General features: G+C 39.0%; 2 long non-coding RNA genes across 2 annotated transcripts in view; one reads left to right on the forward strand and one right to left on the reverse strand.

Annotated features, from left to right (window-relative positions):
* The window catches only part of LOC101904350 (uncharacterized), a 41,607-nt gene extending 31,340 nt beyond the window's left edge, over window positions 1–10,267 (forward strand). Inside the window, exon 4 of the long non-coding RNA XR_235376.5 lies at window positions 9,875–10,267. This is a non-coding gene — a long non-coding RNA (uncharacterized lncRNA). The remainder of the gene's footprint in view (window positions 1–9,874) is intronic.
* An 889-nt stretch (window positions 10,268–11,156) lies between these two features.
* Window positions 11,157–27,472, reverse strand: part of LOC100616526 (uncharacterized) — a 242,730-nt gene continuing 226,414 nt past the window's right edge. Inside the window, exons 5-6 of the long non-coding RNA NR_038196.1 lie at window positions 11,680–11,867; window positions 11,157–11,350 (exon numbers count right to left, since the gene is read on the reverse strand). This is a non-coding gene — a long non-coding RNA (uncharacterized lncRNA). The remainder of the gene's footprint in view (window positions 11,351–11,679; window positions 11,868–27,472) is intronic.

The following is a 27,472-nucleotide window of genomic DNA, read 5'->3' on the forward strand; positions in this document are numbered from 1 at the left end:
AGACACAAAATATGTATACTTGTGGCAGATTCACGTGTTGTACAGGAGAAACCAACACAACATTGTAAAGCAATTATCCTCCAATTAAAAATGAATTAAAAAAATAAACAAACAAGAAAACAGTCACAATATCCCCTTAAGCTGAAGCATAATCCAGAACAAGGCCCTAACTCTCTTCAACCCTGTGAAGGCTGAGAGAGTGAGGACACAAGAAAAGTGTGAAACTAGCAGAGGTTAGTTCCCGAGGTTTAAGGAAACCATAGCACCCCCATAACACCAACATGCAAAGTGAAGGAGCAGGTGTTGGTACAGAAGCTGTAGCAGGTCATTCAGAAGATCTAGCTAAGATAAAGGTGACTTCACTAAACACATTTTCAAGGTAGATGAAACACAGCCTTCTGCAAGAAGATGCCGTCTAGGACTTCCATAGCTTGAGAGAAGTCAAGGCCTGGATTCAAAGCTTTCAAAGGACAGGCTGACTCTTTAATTAGGGGTAATGCAGCTGGTGACTTGAAGCCAGTGCTCACTGACCATTCTGAAAATCCTAGGGTCCTTCAAGAATTAGGCCAAATCGACTTTGCCTGTGCTCTCTAAATGGCACAGCAAAGCCTGGATGACAGCGAATCTTTTGACAACATTGTTTACTGAATATTTTAAGCCCATTGTTGAGACCTACTGCTCAGAAAACAAGATTCCTTTCAAAATATTACTGCACATTGACAATACACCTGGTCACCCAAGAGCTCTAAGGAAGATGTACAAGATTAGTGCTATTTTCATGACTGTCAACACAACACCTATCTACAGCTCATGGATCAAGGAATAACTTAAACTTTCAAATCTTATTAAGAAAATACATTTTGTAAGACTGTTGCTGCCATACATGGTGATTCCTCTAATAGATCTGGGCAAAGTAAATTGAAATTTTTCTGGAAAGAACTCACCACTCTAGATGCCATTGACAAGATTTGTGATTCATGGGAAGAGGTCAAAATATCAACATTAACTGGAGTTTGGAAGAAGTTGATTCCAACCCTCATGGATAACTTTGAGGGGTTCAAGATTTCAGTTGAGGAAAAGATACAGATGTGGTAGAAATAGCAAGAGAACTAGAATGGAGCCTAGAGATGAGACTGAGTTGCTGCAGTCTCATGATAAAACTTTAGCAGGTGAGGGGTTACTACTTATGGATGAGCAAAGAAAGTAGATAAAATCTACTTCTGATGAAGACGTTGTGAAGATTATTGAAATGACAACAAAGGACTTAGAATATTACATAAATTTAGTTAATAAAGCAGTGACAGGGTTTGAGAGGATTGACTCCAATTTTGAAAAAAGTTCTGCTGTGGAGAAAATGCTATCAAACAACCTTTTATACTACAGAGAAATTGTCTGTGTGAGTCAACCAGGCCAACTTCAGCATTGTCTAACCCTCTGCAACCACCAACCTGATTAAAAAAAAATCACTTTTGTTGCCAGGGTTTCTGACTCAGCGGTCACCCATCTTTCATGCCAGTCCTCCTTAACTGGCCTACTGCTTGGGTCTTCTACTCAGCAAGGAAGGGTCACTTAGTTGAATGGAAGTCAGCTGGATTTTTTTTCCACCACTGCCCACCCCCTGCCACCTGTCAAGAGCACACACACCTTTGCCCTTTAACCAATTACAGAATTTTCTTGTTCTCTATTATCCTTCTTAAAAGATTGAAGGAGAGAAAAAATTTTGATAAACTTTGACTTCAAATTTGAATTTCTGAACTATTACCTCCTCAACTTAAAACTTCCAACTTGCATCTTTCTGACATCTGCATAATTGTTTCCTCTTTGAGGAATGTTCTTTTATTGAAAACATTTCTTTATTTTGGCTGTGATGGTTCTTCATTGACGTACACGGGCTTTCTCTGGTTTTGATGAGCAGGGGCTGCTCCTCATTGTGATGCTCAGGCTTCTCATTGCAGTGGCTTCTCTTTTTGTGCAGCATGGACTCTAGGTGTGTGGGCTTCAGTAGTTGCGGCTCCTGGGATCTAGACAGCTGGCTCAGTAGTTGTGGTGTAGGGGCTTAGTTGCTCCATGACATGTGGAATCTTCCCGGACCAGGGACTGAACCAGTGTCCTCTGCATTGCAGGGTGAATTCTTAACCACTGGACCACCAGGGAAGACCCTGGAATGCTCTTCTTGCCCCTCTAAGACAGCAAGCTCAGTTTTCTAGGACCATATTCAATGTGATCTCCTTCAGTCCTATATTATGTCTAGTTTGTTAAGGTAGTGGTATCATTTTAACTTGACACATTGTTTAATTGCTTCAACCATCAGACTTAAGTAGTCTTTCCACAGTATCCCTCCTCCGCAACCTCTGGTGGGTCAGAAAGGTGCCAGCAGAGAAGCAAGATAACATTGGGATCCTGGAAGTGACAGACTGGCCACTTTCTCCAAAACCTGTGCTCACGAAAGAGCATGTTGTAAGATGCTTGAGTACTCTGGTCTAGATGCTATTATAAAATGGCATAGAATTGGTAACGACACCTAAGCTTGGTGGGTCTAAAGCTTGGGGTTGAGAGAAGGTTTTTAGAGTCATGAAGCATCCTATGTCTGAGGCAGGGAGACAATGATGTGAAAGTGGAGGCCAGTGTTCTTATGCCAATGATTACGCAGGGGGCAGGGGGAGGTTGTCACAAAAATGCCCTTTATATCAGAAAACATTTTGGCATGGCGTGAGGTGGTTGGACATTTCTAATGGATTATGATTTTTACTTTCCTTATGATAACTTTTCATTTATGTAATCGAAGATTTCTCTACATCAAATCATCTACTTTAAGTATCTTCATGCATTCATTTCAGAGAAGGCAATGGCAACCCACTCCAGTACTCTTGCCTGGAAAATCCCATGGATGGAGGAGCCTGGAAGGGTGCAGTCCATGGGGTCGCTGAGTGTCGGACACAACTTCACTTTCACTTTCACTTTCATGCATTGGAGAAGGAAATGGCAACCCACTCCAGTGTTCTTGCCTGGAGAATCCCAGGGATGGGGGAGCCTGGTGGGCTGCCATCTATGGGGTCGCACAGAGTCGGACACGACTGAAGAGGCTTAGCAGCAGCAGTAGCAGCATGCATTCATTTAAGATGATTCTGTGGAGCAGACTCTTAGGTGCTAGGCACACAACAAAAGATAAAAGGAAAGAAAAAAAGGCCATAACTCCTTCCCTTAAGGTGCAAGCATTGTAAGATTGGGAAGAATATGTTAATGTGCTGAAAGGCAGTCTGAGGACTTTAGGAACTATGGTCCCTTTGGGCACTACAGCACTATAGCAACGGGAATGGTTTTCACCAATCAAGATTAAGAGAAACCATTCCAGTGGAAATTACACTCCATATTGTCATTTGAAACCTACCTCCTTTAGAATGGGTAAACTTTTTCTCATAGAATACAGTAGTCTGGAAATCTACAGTAGTCTGGAAATCTACAATAGTCTGGAAATCTTCAGCAGTCTGGAAAATCTACTGAACCTGACTGGAAAAATACTTCAATTTTCAGGCCGCCTACTTCTACTTCAGTCATACCCTTTAATGTAATTAATCAGAATTACTGCTGTCTTTGATGAAGCAATAGGAGCTGACATCTAATTTTACTATAGATCTTAAGTAATTATTAGCTTATGCCAAAACAAAGAGGATGGTCATCGCCACTGACTAGCCTACATTATAGGCTACATATAGTATGTCCATGGAGTACCAGGAGTTCTTAGATCACATTTTGAGAACCACTATGCTAGGGTACCTTATGCTAGTGTCTTCTTGGAGAGTGTACGCCTTGGATATACAGATGGGAAGTTCATGCTTCTAGTAAGGCCAGAGATAGAAACTCCAAGTGTGCAACTTTCAGGAAAACTTCAAAAAAGCTTCAGGCTGAGATGTTCACAATTTACTCACTAGATTGCCTAGAAATGATTTTGGGTAAAATAAATTTTGATTTTTTTTTAAGTGTAGGAAGTTTCTTTTCTTTCATCTGTAATATTCAGCATTTTAGCCGTATCTCACACTTTTATCAGAGATGCTTAATCATTTTTTGGTTTACTTTTCAAGAAACCTGAAATGAGGTTGGGTTTTCTATGACTTTGCTAAATAAATATGCAATTGAGGTAAAGTCCACCTCATTTTAAATTTGCATTTTTCTCAGAGAATGCATATTTATCAGTCTCTAGTCCCAGATTTTTGTCATCATTGGAATAGTCTGTGGTTGGGAACATGAATGAACCACACACACACACACACATACTCCCACCACATCCTCCCCTACCATAGTATAAAGTTTACAAGTTTTTCATTCTACTTGCCACTGATTGAAATTCTGATTTCAAAAAAATAATGAAACAAATTGAGAAATCCTTAGATTTTACTTCATCTAAGCACTCAGCAAGGGAAATGAGCTTAATTTGAAAAATGATGGTGATATGCCTAGACTTCCTATCCAGCAGGGAGATTTATAGCATGAATAAGATGCCAAGAAATGAACCAATAGAGCACTGTGTGTGATTGTCTTTAAAGGGGAAAAATATCCTACAGGACTCGTAAGCCATTATTTCAAATGCTTGTGTAAATATGGTTTAGTTCATCATCACCTTTTTCAATTATGTTTATGTTCAGCTTCAAAGTAGAGCCTCTGCTTCCTTGTTTAAAATGCCACCAACTGAACTAGCATTTTCATTAATACAAACAATGTTTACAGTGCCCAGAAATGATGGTAGGAATATAGGAGTCTTTTGCTATTTATAAACTAGACATATCTCAAAACGGTGCCCTGTTAGCTCTGGCTTAGCTTTTGAACAAAGCCAGTTAAAATATTATAGTTTTTAGGTTCTTCATGAAATTTTCATATTTCTTAAATAATTGTTATATGTATATAGATAAAAATAATATGATCATTTTTATTTTAAAAAATATACTTTGCATACCTAAACAGATTAGGAATTAAATCATAGCTTCTGAATAGAAAACTATTTTTCAGGAAAGTTATAGAACCACTAAATATTTGGAAACACATCTATAGCTCTGTTTGTAGCTGAAGTTTTATATTTAGAAAACTATAAAATATTTAAATTGCTTTAAATATAGTGAGTATAGTGGTTAAGAGCAAGGACTAGGAGAAGACTGCCTGAGTTTGAATCCTTGCTTCACTAATGAATTTATCTCCATGAACTTGGAGAGTTTCAGCTCTCTGTGCCAGCTTCCTCACCTGTAATATGGGGTTAATAATGGATCCTATCTCAGAGGCTTGTTGCAAAGATTAAAGAGTAAATATTTGTTAGAGAGAATAATGAAATAAAAGTGTTCCTGTTAGTATGGCATTTCATAATCATAAACAAGGGTTCAAGAAGAAATAAAAAATATGTAAGGTATGGCACAAACAAAAAGAAGCTTTTGTAGGTGGAAGGCTGTGAAGGACACCTTTACATCTTTGGTCCACTCTAAGAACAAGGATATTATCTGTAAGTATTACTCAGTCTTCCTGATACATGTATCTTTCCTTAGTAATGCATGCACCTTTCCTTAGTAATGCATGCATGCATGCTAAGTTGCTTTAGTAGTGTCAAACTCTGCAACCCCATGGACCGTAGCCTGCCAGGCTCCTCTGTCCGTGGGTTTCTCTAGGCAGGAAACTGGAGTGGGTTGCCATGCCCTGGTGGCTCAGATGGTAAAGAATATGCCTGCAATGCGTGAGTCTAGCTTCCTAGACTTCTCCCCTGAAGAAGGGAAAAGTGAAAGTGAATGTCGTTCAGTTGTGTCTGACTCTTTGCGACCCCATGGACTATATAGTCCATGGAATTCTCCAGGCCAGAATACTGGAGTGGGTAGCCAGGGGATCTTCCTAACCCAGGGATCTTCTCCAGGGGATCTTCCTAACCCAGGGATCCAAACCCAGGTCTCCCGCATTGCAGGCAGATTCTTTACCAGCTGAGCTACCAGGGAAGCCTGTGAAAAGGGAAAGACTACCCATTCCAGTATTCTTGCCAGGAGAGTTCCATGGACGGGGGAGCCTGGTGGGCTATAGTCCTGAGGTCACAGAGTCAGACATGACTGAGTGACTAACACTTTCTTAGTAATACTTGAAGACAAAGTTTTTAAATACTTAGAGATCATCAAAAAGCTAACTAAGAACAATTGAGTGGTGAATTAACTGACCTTCTGCTTTATTGTCCAGGGTTCCCTAGTCTTCAGAGTTGACAAGCTGGCATTTGATTGTCTCTCCTTCCCAGGTTTAGTCAATAGATAAACTCAGTTTATCATTCTTTCTGATTAGTTAAAATTTGGATCATCATTATTTTTCTTCTTTGTCAATTCCTCCTTTCTGCTTTTCTGTTGCTCAACCGAATTTCTCCTTTCCCAAACTACAGATGAATTTTTTTAAAGGAATATACAGTATCCCACTTCATCAGGTTGCTTATATCTAGCTCTCCTGTTTCTAACAGCATGAAAGACATGCTATTAAATTTGTCGGGGGACTGAATGATGCTTACTGCCCTGCCAGTTCTCAAGGGTAACAATCCTAGTTGATTCCTCACCAGCCTCTAAATCAAAATAGGAAAGAATGGTCTTCTGGTACAATATACTAGTTTAAAGATACTGGTCTGGTCTTACTGCTTGAAGTCACAGGTTAGAAGAAGACAGAACCATATATCTTGGAATCTGAACTGGTGACCTAGACAGCACCTGTTAAATTCACCAGAGCTATTCTAGCTCATAAAGTGATTACTCACTATTGGTTTGAAAATAGACGTCAAGGAAGAGAAAAAGAACACACCGAAAACCAAGCTTGAACTAAGGACCTTTAGAAAATCACTCTAATACTGACTCAACCATGCTCAGTGGGAAGACTTACTTTATTGAATCCATACTTTATAAGGATGCCTTCTTAGAAGACGCCCAGTTATTTTTTTTAAAAAATCCTTGTTCAGCAGAACATTTTAGATAATAGAAGGAAGAAGGACCGAAGATGCTAATAACTCCACATCCTCATCCCTTCCTTTGACCTATTTTCACTGAAGTTCAGGCAAAGCAGCATGGAGAGCAAAGTATGGCAGCATGGCAGAAAGAACTCTGGACTAGGTGATGGGGTTGTGGTATGGTCTAAGGTCTGATACCTGGGAAAGCCCATTTCTCTACCTGAATTTGAACATGTGTTTACAAGAAAAGGTAATGATATGTACCTCACAGAAATGTTGTGAAGATTAAACGAGACGTCTGTAGGTTGAAACAGTAATATTAGATATTTTTTTTTACTAGCAATAAATCATCTTGATGTTATAGATCTAAATAATTAAGGTCCCAAACTACACTAGACAAATGACTGCTTTGACTTTTTTTGTGCCAGAAATTCATGCTGCTAAGTCACTTCAGTCGTGTCCAACTCTGTGCAACCCCATAGATGGCAGCCCACCAGGCTCCCCCGTCCCTGGGATTCTCCAGGCAAGAACACTGGATTGGGTTGCCATTTCCTTCTCCAATGCATGAAAGTGAAAAGTGAAAGTGAAGTCGCTGAGTCTTGTCCAACTCTTAGCGACCCCATGGACTGCAGCCTACAGGCTCCTCCGCCCATGGGATTTTCCAGGCAAGAGTACTGGAGTGGGGTGCCATTGCCTTCTCCACAGAAATTCATAATCAGCACATCTTCTGGGATGTAGTACATGAAGTGTACAGGGCTCAGGCATTAGGAGATGAAAGGTCTGAAAACAGACTGATTAAGGCACTTTGAATTCACCTATCAGTCGTCTCTGACCCTTGGTTTTTCTTTCTGTGACGCAGGGCTTATGACACCCATTTTGCAGAGGATTAGTGATAATGTATGACAGTGCCTAGCATAGTGAATAGCTCCCAGTAAACCGCTATTATAGGATGTTTTTTCTTTTTTGCTTTCTGTGCCTTCATATTATCATCCATACTACAGGGTTGCTTTTGTTGACAATTGCTTTAAGGTCCTCAGGCATTGTGCTTCATAAATAGTAAGTGTTGACAAGATTGTAGCTTAAAAAGATATCATCTGGATTGATAAATCATCCAATGTTAATATAGTGGGCTCAAACATTCTTTTCTGTTCAGATATCCTAACTAGAAACTCTGTAGAAACTCAAGATTCTGAGGAATGTAAACACTGATCAGACACGGTTCTGCCTTCAGCAAGCTTACATCTTAGTAGGAGGTATTTCTTTCACTAAAATCTGTGTCTAGTCAAATGTGGTCTTTGTATGGTGATTGGGCTATGAAGTAAGAAAAAGAAAAATGTTTTCAGAGATTGAAGTCAAACTTCTGTCAAGGGGATGAGTGATGGGAACTGGGTTAGGGCTGTGGCAGGGAGGATTAAAGTCTGTTAACTATACTTTATTGTCAGGCCCAGTATAGGAGATTCACGTTCATTGTTTTAGTTAACCCTAAAGCAAACCTATGAGACGGTTGCAAGATGTGGACTCTATGGGTGAAAACAGTTGGCAACGTAGAGAAGTGAAACTACTTATCTAAGATCATGCACCCAATGAATGCTGGAGATGGGATTTCAATCACTAACACAGGGAGTAGATTAGAAAGTGGGTCTCGTTCAATTTAGTAAAAAACAATTTAACCTGAGTATCTACCCTTCTGCAAAAAATTCTTATTTTCCCTCTTGAATTCTTCTCTTTTCCTTTTTTATTGGGCCCAGTAATAAGTTCAATTCTGGATTTTGGAGCCCTATGATCAGGACTATAGTCATCTTTTCGTGCATATAACCCAAAGGGTTTAATTTATTTTTTTAACCCTCATACTTACATCAAGAAGAACTGATAGCTATTTCAGATGTGCTAGTGTTTAGCATTTATGAAAGGAAAGTCACTCAATGTTAAGTTAATTGTAGAACTACGGTATAGAATGTGCCACAATTAAGATATATGACTATCACTTATCCTTTTATTTAACAAATACTTGCTGATTATTGCTCCCACCCCCTAAATAAGTCACAAATCTTTAAAAACAGTTTTAGATAATCCATGTAGTCAACACAAGGACCAAATTAACATGACCTAGCAGAAAGGATTTTTTCCTTATGTACCAACAAATCTGAGGATGGATAATCCAGGATATGGAGAGGTGAAGAGATCAAGGAGTCTCTATATCTTTTTCTTTTTCTCTTCCTTTTTCCCTCCTTGTATTCCTTCCTTCCTGTTAGAACACTTAACAGGAGATCTACCCTCGTAACTAGAGAAAATCTGCTGTACAACTGAGTCTGTCTCTTAAAAGAAATTCTGGGAAGCTCCAGCTACCAATTTCACCTTCTCTTTGGTCAAAATCTGTTACATGGTTACTCTAGGAGCAAGGAAATCTGTGCTGTGGTTTGGATTGTAAAAACTGGAAGAAAAAGAAAAATATCATCATAGAGACAGAAAGAGGTCTTTTTAGAACATTAAGACTTTTACTTTTCCAGCCTCCATCGTAAAGAAAAGCAAGGCAGAACAGAGTTGTGAATGGCTTTGAGGAAGCTATCAGCTCATCCACAGCGTTGGACACAGGAAGCTAACTGGCCTTGCCAGGACTGTGTTTGTTGCTACAAAGGGCATTCTAGTTCTTCTACTTACTGTGAATCACATTCAAGTTTCCTAACCTCTGTCAAACTTACCTGCTTATTTTAAAGTATTCTTATAGTGCTTAAAGTATTGTATAAGACGGTAAAGGGAAAAAAAGTGCTTAACATCACACCTGGCACAAAGTGAACTTTAAGGAATATGAGCAACTATAAAAATATACTCATTGATATTGTATAGTATAATACTCCTACTTCTCCTTGATTAAAGTGAGCTTTTTTACGTTATCTGCATATTGTCTTTAGTTTCTGGCTTTGTTATTTTTTGTCCTAGGAATATTCTTCTTGAGCTCTGGATGTGTCCTCATGACACAGACCACACTGGACACCAACTCAGATTTTGGGGGAAGGTTTCACGACCGTTAAGTGCAGACGTGCTGATCACTGGGCCCCTTGATACACAGCGGCTAAGCTCTCCTCTCAAGCTGGTGGGGCTGATGCTGCCTTGAAGTGCTGAGAGAAGCCATGACAATTCACGGCAAGGTCTTTATTGTTAGAACTCTTGCATCATGACATCTTTATTCATGTGAAAATACAGGATGAATTTCAACTATATGATATTGTTTATGTTCATCAGAAATGTTATTTGTCTTTACAAAGTCTAGTTTCAATGAACCGACTATGTAATGGATATTAAATAAACATGGAATTTTACATGTTCATAATATTTGGTTTCTTGTTGTGATTTTGATGAACTATACTTTCAAGCACTGTCAGTTCATCCTTATTTACAAACGAAACGTTTGCTTGTAGTGGAGTGATATAGTGACTTGCTTTAAGTCAACTTTTCTAGTCAATGTTTAATGTGAAATTGACTCATATGTTCTTTTAGGCCACATTTACATTTCCCTCTGTATAACATGTATTATACTATTTTAACTTAATGCTGTGAGCTATATAAACCAAAGACATTCTAATTCTGTTTTTAATGTATTTTTCCAAGGTAAATAATTTATAATGCACTAATAAAAGTAAGGAGCTCATATTAAAAGAATTGTATGACCTATTGAAATTTATCTATGAAAACTGATTCTCTTAAAAATAATTTCGTGAAATTTTTTTGTACAAATTTGACTTTATTACATGAATTCTTGACAACAAATATAAAACAAAAAGAACTTACACTCTCCCTCTTCATCATTTAACACATTGAAGAGAAGTAATTGAATACTCTCTAACTTTATGATTTTGGGGTTTCTTAGAAAAAGAAATCATATGAATGTAAACATATCAGTCGTACATATCAATTCCAGCTATCTATTTAAACTAAAAGTCCTTTTCAAAGTACATCTAGTCATCTAGTCTTTTCACAAATATAAAGTGATATAAATAAAACGTTTTCATCTTGCCATCCAGGAGAAGAAATGTCATTTTTTTTTTCCCTTTGGAAGGCTGAAAATAAGTAATCCTGAGCCTAACAGGTACTTTATATCAGGACTCATAAGCATCACGTGAGATAAGAAAAGCTATGAAAGGGCAAACAAATATTCCAAGCACTAAGGTTCCTTTAACTTTAAAAGGCTTATTCAAAATGGACAGTCATGGCATACTAGGACCACCTAACATTGTCACGTACAAATCTGTGTATTAACATTCTGCCTTTGCAGGGAGGCACCAGGAAGAGGCTGGGGAAGGGAAAGGACCAGCTTTCAGAGAAAGTTTCAAACAACAGGATGATGGTGTCTGATCTTTAGTTTTGAAGTTGCAGGTGGTGGTGGAAATAAGGGAAAGGAGGAGGGAACTGGAAAACCTGAAGAGTAGAAGGAATGGAAGAAGTCTGTAGGAATTTTAGTGACAAAATGCAGATTCCTATGACTATGCTTCAGAGCATCCTAGCACCAGTTTGCTAGGGGCAGCAAGATTATTTAAAAAGAGTCAGAACCTCAGAGTCATAAGAAATAGCTTCTTATGCCATTTCTTGGATTGGGATACTTTTGTGGGTGACTAACCTCACCCATTCCTGGGATTCTTTCCATTTGACTAGTTTCATTTTTCAGGCAGTGACCTTTCCCTGACCTCGGCCCCAAACTCCAGGTCACCTTGCTGTAGCCTTGGTGCAGGGCTGAATAGAGAGCTTACCAGATTGTTGGCACCAGATAAGTGGTACTGAGCACAATCGTCCTCTTTCATGAGCGGGAGGGAAGTTGCCTTTCCTAGGGTTCAGAGATCTGGGCTGACTTACGCCTCCTTTTCATTTTGTTGTCCAGTAATTTTCCCTCTGGCCAGATCTGCAAACTGGTTGCCTTGCAGGAAGGTGACATGCATCACTGATGCAAAAAGAAAAAAAAAATACTATTGGCCTCGGCACAGATTCAACGGTACTTCCAAACAGTTTCATTTTATGATGAACTAGGTCAATTATTTGCCCCAAATAATTAAAAACTTTCATCGCTTAAACTTAATCTCATCTCTTTATGTTCCTATGTTGTCTTCTGATTATACTCCTCCTCTGTGTCAAAGCGTTATCTGAACATCTAGCTTGGCCAGTTTTCTATTCCACCACCCCCAAATTATCCTGGGAAAGACGTTCCTCCTCCTCAAACTGAAAACAACCTGTATGTTCCAAGTTTTTAGATAGTGAAAGGATAATTTTTTGATCATGTATCAGAGATTCCAGCCTCAATCATTAGCCTCCATGTTGCCATGTAGCCATGACTCCACAAGCAGCATGGTCATTTCTAACGTTCTAGACTTTTCTGCTCTTCTTTTTAAGGAAGAAACCTAATGAGCCCTAATGCTGAGATTCAAGGGCTACAGTGAATGGCAAATTCTGACATGCCACATTGAAATGCAAAGCCAGTATACCAGCCTGCCTCTTTTGAATAAATCAGTATGGCCATACTGACAGTTTTCCTGCCTACCTCTCTATATTCTGTATTTGCTCCCATTATAAGGATGTCAGCACTGAAGATGGACAAAAAAGGAGAAATAAAGAAAAAGAAGAAGGATCTCAGGAGTGAGTCGAAAACATCAAGCTAATCTTTTATCTTGGCATCCAATTTAGTTCTTGGAAAAACAGTGTTTCAAAATATTTTTCAAATGATTAGTTTCATGTCTTGCATTTGGACATTTAATTAGGCTTAAGGGAAAAAAGACGGAAGTTTTTAATACTATTTTGCTATGTAAAATACTCATGAACGTTTCTACCATCTTAGGTAATTCTCTATCAAACACACTTGTGATTCCAAGAGGCCTGGCCGGGGCCGCCGCAGCACGCAACCGTCAGCCAATGCCAGCTCCGCACAGGATGCATTGTACCCCGCGCTCTCTAAAGCAATCAAACGAGTCTGCAAATGTTCTTCAAAGAATACATCTAGAATGTTACTTCGTTAAACATCTCCTTGGCATTCATTCTATTTTCCACTTTGAATTGCTGCATTTAGTTTTGTAATGACCTTCTATAGCAAGGAGGTTTTATTAACTCTTTGATCTTCTAGCTTTGGGATGAAAACAAAGAAAATATAAATGAGCACTTTGTACACTGTCTTATAGAGGAGGCCAGAAGAAAAAAGGAAATATGTTTTCATCAAACAGATTGGCCTGTGTGGAGACTTTCAGCCCTTCCTGTTCTTTTCTCCCTTTAAGCAAAATGCTTATCAATGTTGTACATGTGTTTGTTTTAATGTCTGAATAACGAGATCTTTGTTTCTCTTCTCTCTAGCATCCATAGCTGAGGTGAGGGTCAGATATCTCTTTGTGGATTTTCTTTTTAAGGCGTTCTTCATCCTCGGTTTTCTCTAACCCTAAGTGCCATTCTTGGGAAATCTGCCATCGTCTTTATGGGATGAAGGCAGCCTTGCTCTCTTTCCAAGTGTTCCTTTTTGTGTGTCTCTGTGAGTGTGGCAGGCGAGTGGATCTGTGGTCAGGTAGTCGCCTAATTCTGTGATGAGAAAAGCCTGAGAACTCCGCCTCCGAATTCCAATTCTGTACTTCAGTGTAACCTGTCACTATATTCTGACATGGAGTCTCAGAATTTGTTTATCTTGCCCCTAACATCCTAAATTCATGGCATTATCAGTTTAGAGATGGGACACTGCCTTTCACGTTGGCTGACTGTGTTTTAACTCTTTGTCATCCTTTGGTTTGTTTCCTTTTATATTCTCATATGATTCTATGGTCTTGGTCTTTATCACAACTTTGGAAGCAAACCTTCAGGTAAAATATTACAAAATACCAGCATTTTATGATAAAAATTAAATCCAAAGAGTGGAAATAGTTACTAAACAGAACAAACTTTTCCTTTCCCCAATCTTATAATTAGCCATTCACGACATCTTAGTTAGCATCTTGATATTTGAAGCTCTTATTTGTTGTTAAATTTAAAGCAACTTGAACTAAGAACCCCTTGGACTTTCTGGATTTGCTCAATCCAGACTCTAGAATAACAGGTGATGTAATTGGATGCTGGTAATGCTATCTGGTCCTTTTGTAGTACCTTCGGTTTATTTGAAATGAAAAGCCTTTTTTTTTAAATCTCCAAATGTTTTCATTTTGTTTTGGCTAAGGTTTTCTTTTACCTAACTCATGCAACACTATCACTGTTACTGGTGTGCTGAGAATGGTAAAGTAAATGATATTTTAACAAATGAGTGATAATTTGCCTAGGTGCTTTGCTCAGGTAAATTTGGCTCACTATTAGAACTCACACCTTTTAATTTCCTCTTTGCTCTAATTTGCTTTTCTGGGTCACGCAAAGGGTGGGGGGAATGATCAACTACTGAAATGGGAGATAGTCAGCTTTTCATCCTTGGTGTTTTCTCAAGTGATGGTCTCATCTGTAAGAGGAGTGCCAGCCAGTTTGGTCAACCCCTTTTCACATCCTCACTTGGTGCCTTTTAGTTGTTTTTTTGGAGAATAACTCATTCCTGATCCTAGCAATTCTTTATTTTGTTTAATGTTTATTTGTCTTATTATACTTCAAACTAAGATGAAAACTTGCTTATGCTCTAGAATATGTTCTATAAATATTTTGCAATGATATTAATAACAATAAATCACAACACTGTGAGACTGTGTCTATTAGGAAATTTGTATTTATAGATAAGTTACTGACTTTGAAAGGATGTCAGTCTGGCAGTTGTGATCAGAAAATAGCCTCAATTTACATACACATCAGGAATATTCCTAAATATTCTACTGAAATACCTTTCTGTAACAAAACAAGCAATAGAGCAATCAATATTTACATACATGCAGTGCTTTAACCTTGGGTATAAAGCAAGATAACAAGCGAAGAGAATAACTTAAAGCAGTTATTAAAGGAAAATTATATATATAATACTGAAATTTGAGATCTTGAAATGCTAATTGTTTTAAATGGTTCCAGAGAGATTGGGAAAGATTGGGGGGAAAAATTAAATGACTTACAGAATTCTCTTCTATTTTTATCTTTTGGTGGTCCATTAAGAAAAAGTTCAAAACAGTATAACATTTATTCAGAGGCTAATAGCATTTTAACCTATTTGATAATGTTTTATGCTTCTTTCAAAAATCTTAAACTATGCAATCACAAAATAATATTGTGGTAAGTGTACATAGTGTGTACTATTAAACTGTTGAAGAGGAAAGCCCTTTATCATGGACAATTACTTATTTAGATTTTTCATCCATGTTACTAGGTCAAAGAGTAAATTTGTTTTCCTACTTTGCAAAATGGTGGGGGAACAGAATTTAAGGATCAAGGGCTCTTGTGAAAAGTTCTGATTGCCTCGATGCTTGTAGAGAAAAAAACCTAAGGGGCTCTTGGCTAAAAAATGGTGAATTAATTACACGCACTTATCTCTTCTTCCACAACCTCTACCAAAATGATAGCAAAAAATAACAAAGGTATTTGCCTCTAAGAAAAGAAATGAGAAAGAAAAAAATAGTGAACATGGGATTTCAATAACTATTTAGAAGAAAAGCAGATAGACAAGTACATGAAGATCAGAGGAACAGAGCCAGGAGTGTGCCAAAACGTCCTGAGAGCCTGAATGCAGAGGGAGGGTGGAGTGTAGGGCTAAATACTTAAAGGAGGGGTGGAGAGCTTGAATATGACAGAGAGAACACCCAGATCTCCTCCCTCCCTTCACACTCAACACACACACACACACACACACACACACACACACACACACTTCACTCTCTCTCCAGCAGGAGAGAAGGGGTTAGTCTCCAAAGAAAATAAACTATATTGGGTCTTGTTCTAAGGATCCCGGCATAGCAGAGGCTGAGGCTAACGCATAAGACTGAAATAAATCAAAGTTTAATACTAAATTATAACACTCTATCCCCTTCTCTAGCTCTGCTCTTAAATCACTTGTAGCCAGGTACATGCTTTCCTAGGTAGGAGACTTCAAGAGAGCTCTCTAGAGAAACTGAGTGGTCCCCAAGAAAAGACCTATACAAACTGAAATTTGGGTTCACCTCAGAAAGTGCTGGTTGACCCCCACAGTGAAGTCCAGTCATTAGTAAGCTCTTCCTGTACATGCAGAGCTTTCGCACAGCTTTATAATGTTCTATTTTTAAAATATAATTGGGCAATTAAGGATCATCAGACAGATAAGTAAAGTCTTCCAAGTGAAAGTCAGAAATAAACTCTAAAGACAGAGGGAAAGATAGTGACCCAAAGAAAAGAGGAAAAAAATTCAAATTCACTGTCAGTGTCTTCAGATATATGAGAAAAAATTGGGTCCATAAAGCAAGAATAGAATGTTGTGGAAAAGGAACAATAAAAGAAATAACTTCTGAATATGAAAAATATATTATAGTCAATTAAAAATTCAAAAGAAAAGTAAAAAGATAAAATTAAGAAAATGTTTCAGAAAGCAGAACAAGTCAAAGAATTGGAAACAAAGTGAGAAAAGATAGGAGAAAAGAATTACCATCTATCTCAATATAATGACTACACAAAGAAAATCTATTCCTTTCATAACTGTGAAGAGTAGATATTCCATGTGGCTAGTGTTATGGCCCTCATGAATTTTGCAATGGATGAAAATGCCACAACTCATAGGGGATGGTCTTCAGAGAGTTGAGAAATGGCCAAGCTCACCAATGTTAGTATGGTCCAAACTTGAATAAACACAATTTTCCATGGGTTCGAGGATTCCAGACTGACCGAAGTCACTGCTAGTACTGAGTACAGAGTGGGTGGCCAGTCAGCGAAAGAGACCATTAGAGGCACTGGGTCAACTACAGGGTTATGGAGCCACCTGAGACCATTAATAAACTATTCAAGATTCTAGGGCTTCATTCATTCATTCAGTGATTCTATAAACATCTAGTCACTATCATCCTTTCCTTTTCCCTGTGCCCCAAGGCATTTGGTCTTTAACACACAACATAACAGATAAATTCAGTTAATTGTCCTTGTACCCTTTTTTGTTTCTTTTGTACTCTCTCTACTGCATTTTATCTCCATTTCAATCCTTCTTCCTTCTGCCTGAAAAAAGTCACAATATAAGTCCGTCTCATGTAGCACTGCCTTAATAGTATAGTGACCTCAGAAATATTTGATATTAATTCATACATACTGTGGCAAATGTGCTGTTAACAAAATATTCTCCTTGTGGATACAATAGGATTGTACTTCCTCTTCGTTGAAATTAGGCACGACCATGTGACTACTTGGTCAATGGAATTTGAGTAAAAGTGAATATAAATTGTTATAGCCTTTTCCTTCTTCCTTGGTGACCAGAAATGTTCCCACTACTTTTTTGTTCGATTGAAGTGAGAATGATACAGAGCAAAATTCCAAGTCAAGCCATGGAAATATAGAGCAAGAAATAATCTTTGTTTTATAAAATCTCTGAGATTTTTTTTTTATATTACAGCAAAATCTAACCTATTCTGACTGATACAAATATAAATACAGAAAAATATAGTGTTTTCTCACTTACAGTCAGCCAATACATATGATGAGTGCCGTTTTAAGACTTCAGCCAGTGAATATTCATATGCCATTCTGTGTTTTCTTTAATGGCACTTCCCTGCCTTGTTTTTAGCTTTGCCTTTGATTTATTTCTGGTGCAGAATTTTGACTAATTATAACAAATCAAATGTTGCAAATGGTTATTCAGGAGGTTTCACCGAAACTCCCTATCAGGCTAGATGTTAAAATGTAAACCTTCAAGGAAACGGAGAAAACAGAGGCTAAAAGTCAACATACAGGGATTGGTGAAAGATGTTTGACATGATGAAGAGCAAACTTCACTGCAACCTGGAAGATGTTGTTAATTGTATGAATAGTAGCTAGAAGAAACTATGGCCAAAGACAGACCACAGTTTGGGTGTTTGTTTTTTTATTTCTGTTTTTTTGGCCATACTGCATGACATGCAGGATCCTAGCTCCCCAACCAGGGATCAAACCTGGACCCTTGGCAGCGAGAGCAAGGAGACCTAACCACTGAACTACCAGGGAGTTCCCTCAGGCGTTTTGAAGATGGAGGATGTTAATTATCTCTTGCCACGTACAGGTTTCCTCAAACTTAGCAGGCATTCAGAAGTGGTTCTGACAAACCAAAAAATTTGTGTGACTCACTTTATTGACATATTTGCTTTATTGCTGTGGCCTGGAATCAAACCTGCAATATCTCTGAGGTTTGCCTGTATCCCATTTGCTATACAAGTTAACTCTGCTCATTATGTGAGGGATTAACATGAGCTTGTAAATACCAGGAGACAAGGGGCATTGAAGGCCATGCTGGGGATTGAGGACCTCGGTGGAAGAGCTCTTGGGAAGGTGTAACCTAGGGATTGTACCTCCAAAGGTGATTCTGCTATAATGGCCTTGCTGTTTGTAGAGATAGTGTTCCTGTTCTAGAAATACTGTCTATACCATCCCATTTGCATCTAACCAATGGAACATACTGAATAAACAAATTTCAAAAATACATTGAAAAAATTGATTGATTGAGATACCTCATGAGCTACTGTCAGCTTAAACAGTCTACCCAATATTTCATAGTATTATATTATTATCTGCATAAAATTGAAAATAATTGAAAAGATTGAACTTTTGAGATCTCAACTAAATCTTTCCTTAAGTATATTATTTTTCTATCATATAAATATCAAGATATATTAACTAAGAAAAGTTAAACTATAACTTTTCTAAAAGTAAAACTTGAAAAAAAAATAAGAGGAACAATTACACTGTACAGCATTCACAGTCAGCTGCAACAGTACACTTTTGGAATAATTATTTCCTCAGATTGCAGATCGAAAATCATCATTTTGATTTTGCTCTTTTCCTTATATCTTTAAATTTAGAAATATTTCTTGATTTTCATTATAATGCCAAATTCATTATATACTTTAAGAAATTTCACCTGAATAAAAATTTTAATTTTATTACTCCATTAGAAAGACAAACATAACAGAGTATTTTTGTTAGAAAGACAAATAGAACAGTAATTTTTAGTAAAGACATTACTTCTACTCTTGCTTGAAATTGAATTGACATTTAAAATACATGTTGATTTCCTTTTTATAAAAAAGGCAAAAAAACCCCCAAAACATTAGCACGACAGTGACATGCCATAACCATCTAAACGGCACCAACATGTCTTTCTATTTCTCAACCAGAAATGTAGTTTATTGGCTGTTCTAGTTTACTGATTGGTCTCCCTTCAAAAGTTTTTTTTCTAGTTTGCTTTGTTTATAGTGTAGAATTCATTTTCCCATAGAAATAATGTTAAGCATAAGAGTGAGTCAATTAAATTAGTCCTCAGAAGCCTTCTTAACTGCAAAATTCTTCAACTGAGTATTCTCCAGCTATGGCTGAAGGATGTGCTACAGACTCTTGCAGTTTGACTGAAGGGGAAAAAGTGGTCTATCCGTTCAGTTCAGTTCAGTTCAGTCGCTCAGTCATGTCCGACTCTTTGCAACCCCATGAATTGCAGCACGCCAGGCCTCCCTGTCCATCACCAACTCCCAGAGTTCACTCAAACTCATGTCCATCGAGTCAGTGATGCCATCCAGCCATCTCATCCTCTGTCGTCCCCTTCTCCTCCTGCCCCCAATCCCTCCCAGCATCAGGGTCTTTTTCAATGAGTCAACTCTTCTCATGAGGTGGCCAAAGTATTGGAGTTTCAGCTTTAGCATCAGTCCTTCCAAAGAACACCCAGAACTGGTCTCCTTGAGAATGGACCGTTGGATCTCCTTGCAGTCCAAGGGACTCTCAAGAGCCTTCTCCAATACCACAGTTCAAAAGCATCAATTCTTCAGTGCTCAGCAGGATTCCAGCTTGTGCTTCTTCCAGCCCAGCGTTTCTCATGATGTACTCTGTATAGAAGTTAAATAAGCAGGGTGACAATATACAGCCTTGACGTATTCCTTTTCCTATATGGAACCAGTCTGTTGTTCCATGTCCAGTTCTAATTGTTACTTCTTGACCTGCATACAGGTTTCTCAAGAGGCAGGTCAGGTGATCTGGTATTCCCATCTCTTTCAGAATTTTCCACAGTTTATTGTGATCAACACAGCTTTTTCCTTTTGTTTTGCTTCCTGGTGGCTTAGATAGACCTACTTTTTTCTTCTTACTACTGTTTCCTTTGCCTGTGCTAGAGTTTATCTCCTTCTTTTTTTCACAATAGATATAGAATTTACTTCTTGAATAATAACAAAGTACAGATCATCAAAATAATAACAATAATAAAAATAAATAAATAACACTTATTGAGTGCTACTACAAATTACACGCTGGTCCAAATTTTCTGTGTGTGTTATCTTATTTAATCCTATAACAACTCTAGTTATAAAGCATTAACATTATTACCATTTTAAGGATGAGATAACTGAGAAATACAGAAGTTGAACAACCAACTTAAAATCCCAGAAGTTACTGGGATAAGAATTTAAACTTAAGAAGTTTGACTCTGAATCTTAGCTCTTGTTAACCAGGAGAAGACAGATGAATAGAGAGATAGATGGAAGATAGATGAACACACAATTTACCTCTACTAAAATTAAAAACAGATGGAAATAATACTACATCTACCTTATTTCTAAAAATTTTAGCAGCAATGGGAAAAGCCAAGCTTCAGAGGTCAGCAGTAACTTGCATAATTCATCTCCATTTCAAAAAAAGAAAACTTTTTGGAACCGAGGCAATAGCTCTGGGTAGACAAGGAAATAAATTAATGCACTCTGACCGTGGGTTCTGGCTTGGGTGTGGAAAACACAGCGATTTGTTGGAGAGGTTGAAGAGAGCAACCCTTCCTTCTCCCTTCACTGTGGGACCACCTGGTCCCCACAGAACTTACCCTGAAGCGGCCCTCAATCATCACTGGAGAGTGTGCAAAGCAGGCTTTGGGGTTCTAAGTTTGTACGTGGAGAAGGAACCAAGGGTAGGATACACTTAGGTTGGCAATGTGAGCAGCAAAGTTTAAGAAGCTAGCAAAATACCATGAGGCACATACTTCCTTCTGTCCTTTTAAAAAAATATTGACAACATGTATAAAGTGAAATTTGTAGGTATAATGTTTTAACTCAGTGAAAAGTCACTTAATCCTAATGTGTTACTGCCTTCCTTTAATCCATTGCCAATAGCTGGGAACAGAATCAAAGCACAGACAATGCTCGAGAAAGTCACAAATAGCTAGGAGAGTAAGTTGTTCTCATTCTGAGAAATTAGAAATCCTTCTCCACTGTGCATTCTTACATCCTTGCCAGGAAACGGATACATTTCCCCACTAGGAACTGAACAGGGTCACCTTGGCCCAGGCTGTCAGGATTTAAAACAGTAACAGACGCTTGTCTACAGCAAGATGACAATATTGCTATTAAAGATTTCTAACATTTCTTTCAAAAGAAAAGACACAGTAACATGTGGAGATTTAATGAACATTTCACAAATAAGAGGTGGCAATTTGGTTTGTTAGTGCCAGCTAAATACCTTTGTTAAAAGAAAAAATTAATGAGTGAGCAAATAAATGGTTGGATGGCATCACTGATTCAAGGGACATGAATTTGGGTGAACTCTGGGAGATGGTGAGGGACAGGGAGGCCTGGTGTGCTGTAGTCCATGGGGTCGCAAAGAATAGGACATGTTTTAGCGACTCAACAACAACAACAAATAAACAATCATTTCAACAGTCAAGTAGTTACTTTGACATCTTCTAGCTAGACAGAAGTGCAGTAGTACAATTGGAATAAAGCCCAGATGGCAGTCTGCCGGGCACAGATAGGGCCTGGACATGTGCGCCTAGAAGGAGGTGCTGCTGTTGGCCATTGAGAGGGAAGGGAGACATCTATAATGAAGGTGAAAGCTTTTATACGGAAAGACACTGCAATGAGAGTCTAGAATTTGGGAGATTCTGTGCTCCTTCTGAAACGAATAGTTTCGTGACCTTGGGAAAATTATTTTTCTTCCTTGGGTCTGGTTTCCTCTACAAACTTAGGGAGTTGAAAAAATATCAACAACAGAGGGCCTCCAATGCCTGGAATATTTACTATTTGGTTCTTTCCAGAAAAAAATTGCCAACCTGTAATATAAAAGATCCTATAGGATTAGTGATCCTTAGAACACATGTAAGGAAATAATAGGCTAGTTCTTCCCCCTTCTATCATTTTATTCATGTACTAAATGAACATATACTGAGCACTCATTTGTCTTAGGTGCTGTCCTAGGCCCTGGGACATAAAAATATGAATCAGTCATAGTCTCTCTGAATATTCATCGGAAGGACTGATGTTGAAGCTGAAACTCCAATACTTTGGCCACCTGATGCGAAGAACTGACTCATTGGAAAAGACCCTGATGCTGGGAAAGATTGAAGGCAGGAGGAGAAGAGGATGACAGAGGATGAGATGGTTGGATGGCATCACCGACTCGATGGACATGAGTCTGAGCAAGCTCTAGGAGTTGGTATGGACAGGGAAGGCTGGGCTGCTGCAGTCCATGGGGTCATAAAGAGTTGACATGATTGAGCGACTAAACTGAACTGAATAGTCTTTCTGCCCTCAAACCACATACAGTCTTTTAGAAAGAAACATAAAAAATAAGTGCAAAACAGTGCTTTAGGCAATATGATGATGGCTTGGGTAGGATGCAGGGTGTGAAGAAGATGCCTTTTGGTGTGAGTGTTTAGCCCATGCCCTTCTCCTGAGAACTATCCACATCAGGCATTGTGTTAGGAGTTGTGGCTGTAAAGACAAGCACAACAGACATGGTCCCAGCCTTTTGTTGTTGTTTAGTCACTCAGTCATGTCTGAGTCTTTTGTAACTCTGTGGACTATAGCCCGACAGGTTCCTCTGTCCTTGGGATTCTCCAGGCAAGAATACTGGAGTAGGTTGCCATTTCCTTTTCCAGGCCATCTTCCAGACACAGGGATCAAACTAGTGTCTCCTGCATTGGCAGGCGGATTCCTTAGCACTGAGCCACCAGGGAAGTCATGTGGTCCCAGCCTTTATGGAGCTTAAAATCTAATGAGGGAGACATGTATGCTTATAATTACAATAAAATGTCACAAACCTCTATGGCAGAAAAATATCAATGACTGATTTCTGACAAAACACATAGGAAAGGTCGTATTCAGACTGTGAGGGTCAGGGATGTTTTCAGGACTAGGGTCCATTGAAATTAGAAATTTGAGGATTAGCAGGAATGAACAGAACACAGATGGCAGGGTGCCAGGGCATGGGGCATGGAAGAAGGATTCAGGGTGGAAGGAATAGCATGTGTAGACACTCTGAATTTTGTCCCTTCTGCTGGGAAGACACTTAGGCTGGTAACATCTCCCTGCAAGAAACATGAGCTTTTGCACAAGCCCATTCATTACATCAAAAATCCACAGTTTGATTTTGAACATGTTGACTTTAAATTGTCTGTGGACAACTCATTTGGTCAAGAAGATAGTTATTTGGCGGTGAAACTGAAGACTGGCCTGGACTGGAGAAGAGATTTGAGAACAGCCAAGAAGAGGTGGCAATACACAGAAGAACTGTACAAAAAAGATCTTCACGACCCAGATAATCACGATGATGTGATCACTCACCTAGAGCCAGATATCCTGGAATGTGAAGTCAGGTGGGCCGTAGGAAGCATCACTATGAACAAAGCTCTTGGAGATGCTGGAATTCCAGTTGAGCTATTTCAAATCCTGAAAGATGATGCTGTGAAAGTGCTGCACTCAATATGCCAGCAAACTTGGAAAACTCAGCAGTGGCCACAGGACTGGAAAAGGTCATTTTCATTCCAATCCCAAAGAAAGGCAATGCTGAAGACTGCTCACACTATGCACTCATCTCACATGCTAGTAAAGTAATGCTCAAAATTCTCCAAGCCAGGCTTCAGCAATACGTGAACCGTGAACTTCCAGATGTTCAAGCTGGATTTAGAAAAGGCAGAGGAATCAGAGATCAAATTGCCAACATCTGCTGGATCATGGAAAAAGCAAGAGAGTTCCAGAAAAACATCTATTTCTGCTTTATTGACTATACCAAAGCCTTTGACTGTGTGGATCACAATAAACTGTGGAAAATTCTGAAAGAGATGGGAATACCAGACCACCTGACCTGCCTCTTGAGAAACCTATACGCAGGTCAGGAAGCAACAATTAGAACTGGACATGGAACAACAGACTGGTTCCAAATAGGAAAAGGAGTACGTCAAGGCTGTATATTGTCACCCTGCTTATTTAACTTATATGCAGAGTACATCATGAGAAACGCTAGGCTGGAAGACACACAAGCTGGAATCAAGATTGCCAGGAGAAACATCAATAACCTCAGCTATGCAGATAACACCACCCTTATGGCAGAAAGTGAAGAGGAACTCAAAAGCCTCTTGATGAAAGTAAAAGAGGAGAGTGAAAATTTGGCTTAAAGCTCAACATTCAGAAAACGAAGATCATGGCATCCGGTCCCATCACTTCATGGGAAATAGATGGCGAAACAGTGGAAACAGTGTCAGACTTTATTTTCCTGGGCTCCAAAATCACTGCAGATGGTGATTTCAGCCATGAAATTAAAAGACACTTATTCCTTGGAAGGAAAGTTATGACCAACCTAGATAGCATATTGAAAAGCAGAGACATTATTTTGCCAACAAAGGTCCGTCTAGTCAAGGCTATGGTTTTTCCAGTGGTCATGTATGGATGTGAGAGTTGGACTGTGAAGAAAGCTGAGCACCGAAGAATTGATGCTTTTGAACTGTGGTGTTGGAGAAGACTCTTGTGAGTCCCTTGGACTGTAAAGAGATCCAACCAGTCCATCCTAAAGGAGACCAGTCCTGGGTGTTCATTGGAAGGACTGATGCTGAGGCTGAAACTCCAATACTTTGGCCACCTCATGCAAAGAGTTGACTTTTGGAAAAGACCCTGATGTTGGGAGGGATTGGAAGTAGGAGGAGAAGAGGACGACAGAGGATGAGATGTCTGGATGGCATCACGGACTCAATGCACATGAGTTTGAGTGAACTCCGGGAGTTGGTGATGGACAGGGAGGCCTGGTGTGCTGCAATTCATGGGGTTGCAAAGAGTCGGACACGACTGAGCACCTGAACTGAACTGAACTGAATGTAGATCATGAGTAAAAGTCTAAAAATGCATGAAACTGCATGGGTAGTGAATGTAGAGTGAAAACAAAAAAACAGAGAAACAGACCCAGGACATAAGCACAAGAGAAAATTAATGGAGAAAAGGAAATGGGGAAGATTGTTTCGATGTGAAGGAAAATCAAGAGAGTGCGCCGTCACAGGCACCAAGCTAAGCAAAAGTTCAGTGAAGAGGGTCGGTCCACTGTGTCAGAGGCTGCTAAGCTGGTCATGGGAGAGGCTGCCTCAAGGTGTCCCCTGGATTTAGCAGAAAGGAAGTTTGAGTCACCTTGATGAGAATAATTTTGAGGATTTGTGGGAACAAAAGCCAGATGACAATCATTACAGTCAGCAGCAGGGAGATGAGAGCAGAAGCCACAACAAGTTCATGTGCCACCTGGGTAAATGATGGAGCAAAGGTGGGCACATTTTCAACCTCAGGATGAATTCAGGGAACAGAATTGTTAAAAGGTTATCATTGTTTGATTCAAAATGAAGGTAACTTCATCGAATTCCATAGAAAATAATATGAATTCCTATCATTTAGGCTATCCACTTTATTGAACAAAAAATTGCCAATGAGAAAATTGAACCATTTCTTTTAGTCATTAAATGATTACACTCTAGGCATATTTGCTAACAAACAACACAGAGGCAATTCTCTAATCTTGTAATCTTTCCATTTGCATAGCACTTCAAAGTTCAAAAATATTTGTTCATTCTCAAAATCACAGACCCCAGGAAAGCCTTCTCATTACTATTTTCTTACACATGAGGAATCTGAAATCCAGAGGGTTTGAAGTGGCCTTTCCTAGGTCACTCAGCACCTCCCAGTGGTATGGCTAGAATCATTCATTCACGTCAACGAAACTGTGTACCAGGCCTTGTGACAAGTACTAGTTACGGAGATGAATGGGATGCCCCTCATCACCACCAGTTCTCCCCAAACCATGGCCATAGGACATCCTCTAGGAACGTACTAGGCAGAGTAATACATGGAAGGTGGGGTTGAACCCATGTAAATGGGGGCCACCCTAATGTCTTGTTTCAGAGCACGCTGATTCTTCCGCCAAGGGCTGGATTAGATGATTCCTCACATTCAAAGATTATAGCTTGCTGCAGAACTTAGCCCAAACCTATATACTGCCATCTTTTGGTAGCTCATTACTTGGTGTGGCATAAGAAACAAGAGGTTCAAGACAGAACCTAGAAGCAGCTAGAGAAAAAACAGCCCATGCAGAACACTAAGATCATCTTTACCATTTTCTAGTTTTCACATACATGTGCTAATATATGATATTTTTCTCTTTCTGACTTAACTTCACCCTGTATAACACTCTCAAGGTTCATTTACATCTCTTTGACTCAATTTCATTCTTTTCTATGGCTGAGTAATATTCCAAAAATTAGAGACAAATATATGGACACCAAGCGGGGAGGGAGGAATTGGGAAATCAAGTTTGACATATATACACTGATATATATACAATATAGATAATTAATGAGAACCTACTGTATAGCACAGGGAAATCTACCTAGTGCTTGGTGACTTGAATGCGGAGGAAGTCCAAAAGGAAGGGGATACATGTCTATGTATGATGATTCATTTTGCTGTACAGTTAGAAACTAACACAGCAATACAAAGCAACTATACTCCAATAAAAATTAATTTAAAAAGAAAAAAGGAGACTAAGAAACTGCTAGAACTTTAGGAAGAAAATCAGGAAACACTGGGATCAGATTCTCTTGGAGGGGAGGTTGGTTCTAGGAGGGAAATTCACACTGTTAAATGTCACAAAGAACTTAAATAAGATGAAGTTTGAAACAAGTCCATTGGATTTTGCCAGTAAGAGGTCATTGATGACCTTGGCAAAGTAATCTGCATTGGCTAAAGATAGTTGTACAAGTTGTTGACTGAACCAGGATGTCAGCCTTCATTCTGCTCATGAAATCATCCCCCAGAGGAGCAGATGCCTTTTTTCCTAATTAGGACAAAGGCACCAAATGTGCTTGTGAAGAAACTGGTGGTTTCAGTGGAGTGGAGGAGGCAAAACCCTACTACAGTGAGGTGAAGACTAAATAAGAGGAGAGAAAACGGGTACATTCTAGGGCCCAAACTCAGTATTCCTACTGGGCAACTTTAAGCTGCAGGACAGGGAGGCCTGTTGTGCTGCAGTCCATGGGATCTCAAAGAGCCAGACACGACTGAGTGACTGAACAACACCAACAACTTTAAGTTGCCAAAAAGACTTTTTCACCATGGAGGGAAGAGGTGAATCAGAGGAGAGATTTCAGAAGGAAAAATGGAAAGAGGAGGGGAGAAGGAAATGCTGTGGAATATGGATTGTGACTTT

Source organism: Bos taurus, chromosome 7, assembly GCF_002263795.3.
Source record: "Bos taurus isolate L1 Dominette 01449 registration number 42190680 breed Hereford chromosome 7, ARS-UCD2.0, whole genome shotgun sequence".
NCBI classification, from domain to species: domain Eukaryota; kingdom Metazoa; phylum Chordata; class Mammalia; order Artiodactyla; family Bovidae; genus Bos; species Bos taurus.